This window comes from Chlorocebus sabaeus, chromosome 4, assembly GCF_047675955.1.
Source record: "Chlorocebus sabaeus isolate Y175 chromosome 4, mChlSab1.0.hap1, whole genome shotgun sequence".
In the NCBI taxonomy this organism is placed as follows: Eukaryota; Metazoa; Chordata; class Mammalia; order Primates; family Cercopithecidae; genus Chlorocebus; species Chlorocebus sabaeus.
In genome coordinates this window covers 51,951,506-51,962,006 of record NC_132907.1, presented here as the reverse complement: position 1 = coordinate 51,962,006, position 10,501 = coordinate 51,951,506, and the positions used below count along the sequence as shown (strand labels likewise).

Here is a 10,501-nt window from a genome sequence, read left to right as displayed (position 1 = left end):
ATGAAGCTGCCCTACCTCAGATCATCAGGCGTCAGATTCTCAGGAGAAGCGCGCAAAGTAGATTCCTCGCATGCGCAGTTCACAATAGGGTGGGCGCTCATGAGAATCTGTCACTTCAGACCAGCTGAGCTCAGGCGGTAGTACTCGCTTGCCTGCCAGTCACCTCCTGTTGTGCCTCAGGGTTCCTAGCAGACCACCGACCGCCACCGGTTCTCTGCCTGGGGAGTTGGGGATCCCCGCTTTAAAAGGTTTAAAGGTTACGTTGTCTTAAGGGGTGAAGGAGGGATTTGGGATGTCCCTCGAGTGAGGCCGATGGCACCCGCATACTGCGAGGCTGGCTGGGGTGCTCTTTATGGCATGGGGCATATGTAACCTCTTTGCCTCATTTTCCCCTGTGCTGCCCAGACATCTTTCGGACTGTCTGCAGCCTCAAGATCTGGACTTGAGAGCACGTTTTTCAGCACCCGTGGGAAACTGTTGCAACAGCTGCAATGCATAAATACCCAAGCCCTGTGAACCCGAGCATGGTGTGGGATGACGTGTGGAAGAGACGCATAGATCCCTCCGGAGAGCTGCACAGCTACAGACTTCTCCGCACAGAGTGGGAACTGCAAACCTCTTACTGGTGCAGCAAAACCCAAAACATATGTACTAGAATATTCTGTAGTTAATCCTGTAGAGAAAACAATGGAACTTAAATCTACTAATATTTCACTTACAAATACAATTTCAGTAGATGAGAGATTTATACCCAAATCACATCATCAGGACCCAAAAAAAACCTATTTTGACTCAAGCAGCCATAATCACTGAAGAGAGGGAGCCTCAGCAGTTACCTTGAAGAACTGATGGCAAGAACGATATCTTCAAATGCTAATAAAGGCCAAGAAGCACTGAAATGGGTCATACATAAATTACACGTTAAGACTGAAGAATTGACAGCTTCCGCCAAGAGGAAGCATAAGAACTTTGATGGCAGCGGCGGCAGCAGCATTTATAGAGAGTTGATAATGAACGTGTGAAGACAACGTCAAGTACCCCACGTCTCTCCAAGCTGGCAATATATGTATTTTAAAAATATAAACACGTTTTAAGTAGAATTTTTTAAAGTAGACTGATATAAGGATGTAACATTACATCAAAACAAAGAGATGCATGACCTCTAAATAAAAGGGATCATCTGAAATTCGTGTTGTTTGAAATGACTGTCTGATTTTGAGGATTCCAGTATTTATGTGAAAATTTAACGATTTTTTGAAAGCAATCTTTTTTAACGTTCATTTTAACTTCAGGGTGCACGTACAGCTTTGTTAAACAGATCAACTTTCGTCATGGGGGTTTGTTGTACACATTACTTTATCATCCAGATATGATGCCTCCTGCCCATTAGTTATTTTTCCCAATCCTCTCCCTCCTTCCACCATCCACCTTCAACAGGCTCCAGTGTCTGTTATTCCCCTCTTTGTGTCCATGTGTTCTCATTATTCAGCTCCAGCTTATAAGGGAGAACATATGAGATTTGCTTTTCTGTTCCTGCCTTAGTTTGCTAAGGATAATGGCCTCCAGCTCTGTCTATGTTCCTGAAAAAGACATCATCTTGTTCTTTGTCATGGCTGCATTGTATTCCATGGTGTATATGTACTACCTTTTATTCATCCAGTCTACCATTGATGAGCATTTTGGATGACTCCATGTATTTGCTATTGTGAATAGTGCTGCAATGAACATACACATGCATGTGTCTTTATGATATAACAATTTATATTCATTTGGGTAATACCCAGCAATAGGATTTCTGGGTCAAATGATATTTCTGGTTTTTGGTCTTTGTTTTTCACTAAGTTTGAAATAATTTACACTCACTAATGGCACATAAACAAAATTTTAACCTTTTCTAAAAGTGCTTGGAAGGTGGCATTGACGTCAAATCAAGATAGAATTCTAAAACTTTTCACACATTGGACCCTCACCTGGCTTTGGTCCCATGCCAGAACAAAGTAGAGCTGTCTCTTACATACACACAATTGCCCTGTTGCTATAAACTTCAACAGCTTGCATGAGAGAATTCAATTTAAAAGGAGAAACTCTGTAGTTTTCAAAGACATTAATTCGTATAAAATAACTTGCTCTGCTATAAACCATTATTAAAAACCAGTGTTTTGGTTTAGGACTTAAATATATTTGGAGCGAAAATTATCACTAAAATAATATATGTCTCTAATAAAAATATGCTTTTCTTGCAATAAAAAGTACTATATTGATTTGCTAAAGTTTTGCAACCCAATAAAGACATTATCTTCCTTGGATATGTACTTCGTGATTTAATATGCTGTGGCATGGGCTGGTTGATTATGTTAACTGGAAAAATAAATTCATTACTTGAAAATCAAAACAAAACAAATAACAAGGAATGGAGGGAGATTAAAGAGGACCAGAGGAAGACTCTTAGCCTTCTGAGTTGACAGCCACAGGGTTCCAGGGCATTAATTCCAGATCAGAAAATTCCAAGCAGCTACAGAAGTCTGCCCCGGTGAGTCTCGCCCAGGATCTGGAAGCGCAAGATGAAAGCACCAGTGATTCGGCTCCTGGTGAGGGCTCTCTTCCCGTCTTGCCGATCGCCGTGTTGTAGCTGTGTTCTCACATGGCGCAGAGAAAGAAGGAGAGGCAGAAAGTGGGAGAAAGTGAGAGATGGAGAAGGGTAGAGAATGAGAGAGACATATGATCTCTTCCTTTTCTCGTAAGGACACTAATCCCATTATGAAAGCCCAACCCTCATAACCGCATCTAAACTCAGTTGTCTCCCAAAGGCCCCATCTTTAAATACCACCACCTTGTGGATTAGCAAAACAAAAATTATCATGAATTTTGGGGAAGACAATTCAGTCCATAGCACCAAGTCTATGTGATGCTCGCTCTCATAATCTCTGCCCATCTCAGGACCTACAGCAACTAAGACTTATTTCTTTCCGTAGGCATTTCAGAAGACTGTGATATAAAAATGTGCCATAGAGAATACATTCATTTGGGACTTTGAAACTCTCCTGTTCCCTCAAATGCATTAATTAATAAATAAATTAGTGTTAACATCTAGTTTATGGGTTCTGATCTAACACCCATAAACTAGATGTTGACACTATTTTATTTATTTATACATTTATTATTAATTTATTGTAATAAAATAGTTGATTAATTTTGAGATAGTGTCTCACTCTAACACCCTGGATTATTTGGGTTACTTCAGTGCCCCTCTGGCAGGTGGTATTGTTTCACATTCATTGCCTGCCTATATGGAGGCAAGTATACAGGCATCCATTGGGTCTATTCCCTTTTTATTCTTTGATTACCTTCCAGACTGGGACCTTATTTTTATTCAACTCATTGAGATTCACTAATGCTTAACTCATAGCATAGATTTTATTTCACATTAATGGGTTCAAAAGTGTGACTAATGCCCTATGTCATAATTCTTTTTAAATCAGAAATGACTCAGACATTCAATGGTATCTGAAATAATTTTAAGACTTTAAGTTACATTAAAAGTTCACCTACAAGCATTGATTTTATTTATATTTACTCAATTTATTCATTTGTAGCAGTTTATCTACATTAGTTGTTAGAACTGAGACATTAGGCAAAGATAATCATTGCTCAAAGTTTTTGTGGTTGTTGTTGTTAACCATTTGCATAGTCTGTGAATATCAGGTGTTTGCCTAAGCAAAAATCTTAAACACACAGGCATTTTTGCTGATAATTCAGAAAAATTAGCTGTTCTTATGGAACCAACAATCTTAAATTAGCCTTATTTATCAAAAAAGTCATTCAAAGAAAGAGTATTCTGTTTTTGGTTGAGTTTACGTTCTTATAACATTCATGTCAAATCCTTGCACTTTAAAATATCTAGCAAAGGCAAATATAAAACTCATCTAATTAGTAAACCCAGACAAAAATGTATGCTGACAATTCTGAAGACTTTTCTGTTTTTATTTTGTCAATAATTTTAAGGCAAACTTGTTATTAAAGATTACTAAATTCACATAAATTTGAAAACCATTTGGGCTTTCTTACTATGTTTATGAGCACTCATTTACTTATAAACCAATGTGATTCCATTGTAGACATAACATATAATACATGTAATATACATAGAAACACGTATCCATACACACAAAGATCGTATAGATGTTACCGTGAAACTCTAGCCATGACATGGCATCATAAACTCTTTATTTTACAGAAGACAGCTGGATCCAAATTATTTCTGACAAAATTGGGACCTATCCTCATGGCTAAACTTTATCTGCCCTGATAGGTAATCCAATTAATGCTGTGGACAAAAACTGCGGGTAAAGCAGTTTCCATAGCAGTTTTATTTTTAAAACTTTTTTAAACCTTTTTTTTTTTAAGTTTCAAATACGTTTCCAATGTTTGCTTCTTAGATAGAACTGACTGAACTGCATACAAAAAACAAGCTCTCCAATAGCCTTGAATTAGCAGTATTATAAACACTGAGAGCACAAAAATGGGCCTTAGCTTCTTCTCAGTTTGGGAAGATGTTACAGTGCCAGGATTATCTCATAACAATTGTAATCATGAACAGAATCTGATAAATCAAAATGAGGAATCAGGAAGGGGCATCTGTGGAGGGAATCCTGTGGTGGTCAACAACATCCATATGGGGTGAAGTTGCCTGACTACTCAACGATTGTTGGCCACTGCTAGTTTCACCCTTTCAGTGATTAAATGTTAAAATACCTGACAATACCAAGTGTTAGAGAGTATATGAAACTTTAGAGTATCTTATGTATTGTAAGTGGGAACATGTGTGGCACCATCACTTTGAAAAAGAATCTGTTGTCTTATGAAGCTGCAAGTCACATATCTCAAAACCTACTAATTCCATTTCAGAGTACACTCCCAAAAAAAGTTCTTGCACATAAATGCATACCAGGAAATATGTAAAAGAATGTTGGTATCTTTGCTTTTAACAGTGACAAAAACCTGATGGAAAGGGAGGATCCAAAACTCCATTATTAGGAGAATGGATGAAAATTATTATGGTATATTTTCAAAATGGAATATTTTACAAAGTTCAAATAAGTAAATTAAATTACTCGAAAGTCTGGCTGCATCATAACAATATAACGTTCAGTAAAAAAAAGGTTGATAAGACTACATAGAGCATGGTTATATTTTATAAAGTTAATACTTTTAAAATATCCATTAACATATGTAGATACATATCAATAAATAAATCTAAATTAAAAATAAGTAATTGAATAATGAACTCAGAATTCACATTGGTTATGTTGATTTAGAGAGCTGGGAGAAGGGATACAAAAAATCATATCCATAAAAAATTAGATTGGAAGATAGACCTTAAATTTACACCAAAAATAAATTCCTTAACACTGAATGGCAAAATTACATTTCCCCATCCATCCGCAGACAAAACTGTACCACCTAAAATCTCCCTGAGTGAGGCTGTGCCTCTACAAAATAGAGACAATGGAAAAGCAAGCACACTACAAAACTACCACAAAGTGTATTTTCCAAGCAAAGCTGGCTAAAAGAAAGGGAACAGAATTGGAGGGACTAAACTTTTTATGTCCAGGTTCCCTCCCAAACTCTGCATCAGACAATGTTTGAATTAGATAATTCTCTGTGCCATGATTTCCATATGAGAAGTAAATAAAGTAAAGTAGAAAAGTACACTTGGCAGACGGCCTGTCACAAATCACCATTCAATATGAACTACTCAATCTTGGGGGACAACTAAAAAGTGGGACAAGAATGTAAAATTGCTTATGAGAAGTTACTTTACAGAAATTGAAGGGAGGAAATAAAGATTCCCCACATAAACAATTTTTTCAATGTTTTGAACTACTCTGTAAAAAGACAAATGCAATCATGTTAATATATTTTAAAAATTGCAACTCTAAGCTCCTTGCTATTGACAATAAGTAAACAAAATAAAATGACACCAAGAATTGAAAATAAAGAACTGAATACCTGAATTTAATCATTTTGAGATAAGTCTTTTGCTATTTTCATAACTCTGAAACAGGTATATATTTTAAATCTGGTGGTCTTTCAGGGCTGTGACATAGTTTAATTAGCAGACTTTTCTTAGTAGTATTGAAATAATGACACATCTTACAATGACTAGTTTCTTAGATTCAGGAAATTATAATTCCGGACAAATGTTAAGCCCAAGAAGGCCAGTGTACCTCTAGTACTACATTGGCTTAGCCTCGCTCTTCAAATTACTTAGCTTGCTAAAGAATCCAATTAGGTCCTCTGAAACAAAAACAAAAACAAAAGACAAACCAACACAAAAGATGTGTCTGATTGTTACAGGACCAACAGTTTTGTATACCTGCTGTGCAACAACATAAATATACACCAAAACACTGAAACAGCAGAGCTTGCAGCAGAGAAAGAATTTAATGTTAGCAGGGCAGCCAAGTAAGGAAATAGGAGGGACCCTCAAATTCACCTCCCTGAGAAGTTCTGGTCTGGAGGTTTTTGTTTGTTTTGTTTTGTTTTGTTTTGTTTTTAACAGAATCTTGCTCCATCACCCAGGCTGGAGTGCAGTGGTGTGATCTCGGCTCACTGCAACCTCTGCCTCCCGGGTTCAAGCGATTCTCCTGCCTCAGCCTTCTGCTGCTTCAGCCTCCTGAGTGGCTGGGATTACAGGTGTGCACCACCACACCTGGCTAATTTTTGTATTTTTAGTAGAGATGGGTTTTCACCATGTTGGTCAGGCTGGTCTCGTACTCCTGATCTCGTGATCCACCCGCCTCAGCCTCCCAAAGTGCTGGGATTATAGGAGTGAGCCACCAAGCCCGGCCCAGGTCTGGAGTTTTTAAGGAGATTGTGGAGAGCAAGAGGACTGAAAAATTGGGGTCATTGATTGTTTGGGGTAAAGGGGATGAAATCATCAAAATACAGAAACTGTATTCTTCAGTGAGTCAGCTCCTCATGGGGTCTTTCAAGTTAGCTGGTATCAATAGTTTTATCAGTCTTCAGTACATAAAAGAATATCTCAAATGGAAACCTTAGCATTTTACAACATTCAAGGTGTTCTCTACAGAGTAGTTAAAGGAAACTGTAATCTTGTGACAGGGTCTGCATAATTATTCTCATACTTTGGAGCAATAAGCACCAAAGAACTTTCAGCAAGAAGGTCAGAGAGCAAGGTGACCTAATCATTAATGCTGAATGTACTGCAGGCTTGATATATTTTTTATTCTCCTTCTTCCATTTTCCCTGATTGACTTTATAAAGTTTATAGGAATGGTTTCACGACTGTCATTTCCATTTGGAAATTAATTTAAAGGAATAATGTTAAAACTGGTAGTTACTGATGAGAGGAATTGCAGTGGAAGTAGGAATAACAGAGGAAGGAGAATAACTAATAAAAAATGCATATAATCACATAACATATAAGGGTCTTGCAAAAAAATACTATAAAAAACATCACATTAGCTCAACATATTTGCCCTTTAGGTGTGAAAATTATAACCTCCTTTTAATCTGGATAATGTAATATAGACAAAAAATAGAAAAATTACAGGCCAGAAGCAGTGGCTCATCCTTGTAATCCTAGCACTTTGGGAGGCCAATCCGGGGCAGATCACTTAAGGTCAGGAGTTCAAGACCAGCCTGGCCAACACAGTGAAACTCTGTCTCTACTAAAAATACAAAAGTAAGCCAGTCATGGTGGCAGGTGAATGTAATCCCAGCTACTCAGGAGGCTGAGGCACAAGAATCGCTTGAACCCGGCGGGCAGAGGTTGCAGTGAGTGGAGATTGTACCACTGCACTCCAGACTGGGAGACAAAGCGAGACTCCATTTCAAAACAAAACAAAAAAAATTGAAGGTACAATTTTAGGTAAGGCGTAGAATTCTTCTTTTTCAAAACCCAACCTAATTATTTCTTTACTCATCTCCCTACTTGATATGAATGCCTGATGACCTGGAACTTCAATCCAACTCCAGCATGAACTATTTTTGTGATCTTGGACTGTGGTGTAAACTCACTGAGCCTCATCTTTAAACGAAGCAATACCTCTTTGATATGCTAAAACATCAAATATAAGTGTATTTTGTCTAGGCATGCCTGACACACAGAGTTTCTAGAGGAAAGATCCTGCCCTCCAAGCCCTGGTGCAATAGTCATCACCATACCCATTCCTGGGATCCCTGACTGTACTTCCTGCTTCCTGGATATCTTTTCAAATAATGTATTTTATTTTATTTCTATTATTTCATTGTGTAGCAAACACCACTGTTAGGAATAAATTTGAGAATATATTTGGAAATGCAGAATGGCAAAAGACATTACATCCCTCATCCATGGTGCAACATGAGCACATGCAGCCGAGACTCCATCCACTTCTTTTTTGGATACTGATATCCTTGGTCTGAACACTGCAGTGTCTTCTGCCAGGCTCACAATTACTAATTCGCATTTAACGTCTTCATTCTCAGATATATTTTTTGGAATATTTTCTTTTATGTATATTTTTATTTAAAATTTTAACTGAAAAAACAAAATTATACTATTTATGGAATAAAACATGATTATTTGACAAATGCATACATTGTAGAATGATTAAATCAATGTATATATTGTAGAATGATTAATTCAAGTTAATTAATATATTCCTTACCTCACATACTTATATCGTAAGAACATTTAAAATCTATTAGCAATTTTCAAGTATATAATACACTGTTAATTATTATAATCACCATCTTATACAATAGGTTTCTTGAACTTATTCCTCCTTTCTAACTGGAATTTTGTATCATTTGAACAACATCTACTCAATACCTTCTACACCCCAGCACCTGGTAACCACCACTCTAATCTCTACTTCCATGTGTTTGATTTCTTCAGATTCCATACACAAGTGAGCTCATGCAGTACTTGCCCCTCTATGCCTGGCTTATTTTACTTAATATAATGTCTTCCAAGTTCATCCATGTTGTTGCAAAGAACAGGATAGCCTTCTATTTATGGTTGAATAGTATTCCCTCATGGACATCTACCACATTTTCTTTATTCCTTCATCCCTTGATGGACACCTAGGTTGATTTGGCTCTTATGAACAGTGCTACAATAAACACAGAAGTGCAGATAGCTCTTTGACATACTGATTTTACTCCCTTTGGCTATATAATCAGCAGTAGAATTACAGGATCATATGGTAGTTCTATGCTTAATCTTTTGAGGAACTTCCATATTGTTGCATATGGCTGGACTAATTTACATTCCCACCAACAATATACAAGAGTTTCCTTTTAGCCGAGTGCAGTGGCTCACGCCTGTAATCCCAACACTTTGGGAGGCTGAGGCAGGCAGATCACAAGGTCAGGAGATTAAGACCATCCTGGCTAACATGGTGAAACCCCGTCTCTACTAAAAATACCAAAAATTAGCCGGGCATGGTGGTGGGTGCCTGTAGTCCCAGCTACTTTGGAGGCTGAGGTAGGAGAATTGCTTGAACCTGGGAGCTGGAGGTTGCAGTGAGCCAAGATCGTGCCATTGCACTCCATCCTGGGCAACAAGAGTGAAACTCTATCCCGGCCCGCGGGATCGTCGAAGCAGGCCCTGGAGGAGGGAGTGGGAATTTGGGGAACAAGAGACACGAGAAATGGAGACAAGACAGTGCTCTGATCAAGTCTCATTTAATGGCGGTAATGCAGTGCCTTATATACACTTGGAGAGGAAGGGGTTGGGCCAAGGTGGAAATGATCTCATTTCAGAGGGCGTGGCCAGGCAGGTTTCGGTTTCAACGGTCGGACGTCATGTTGCGCCTGCGCTATAAAGTAACAATTTTAGGGCGCGCGGGAAAGATGGGTGAAGAAGAAGCAGGAAGAGCGCCATCTTGTGTGAGGTATTTAATACAGGGGAAAAGGACAAATCTAGGAAGGAGGTGAGAGGTGGAAATGAATAGCGCTCAGGCGTTTAATCGTCAATAATTACTTGCCATAGCCCGGGCGCGCGCAGCTCCGGACAAAACTCCATCTCAAAATAAATAAATACATAAATACATAAATGATTTTTTTCTTATTTTTTGCACATTTTATTATACTTTGCCATGCCCTAGGTTTTTGCCCCCAGTTTTCCAAGTGCAAAAGTGAATATTACTACCTCACACCCACTGGGATGACTATTGAAAAAAACCAGAAGAATGTGGAGCACTTGGAACCTTTGTACACTGCTGGTAGGAATATAAAATGATGCAGCCATGATGGAAAACAGCATAACATTTCCTCCAAAAATTCAAAATAGAATTAGCATGAGATTCGGCAATTCTCTTGCGGGGGATATACACAAACATTTGAAAGCAGGCAGTTGAAGGTATTTATAAACCTGTGTTCATAGAAGCACTATTCACAAAAGCCAAAAAAATGAAGGCAACCCAAGTGTCCATCAATGGATGAATAAATAAACAAAATGGAGTATGTACATGCAATGGAACATTATTCA

The 10,501-nt window shown here is 38.1% G+C and overlaps 1 pseudogene; it reads left to right on the top strand.

Annotated features, from left to right (window-relative positions):
* Positions 1–1,008, top strand: LOC103215250 (PRELI domain containing protein 3B pseudogene; annotated as a pseudogene).
* The last annotated feature ends 9,493 nt before the right edge of the window (positions 1,009–10,501 follow it).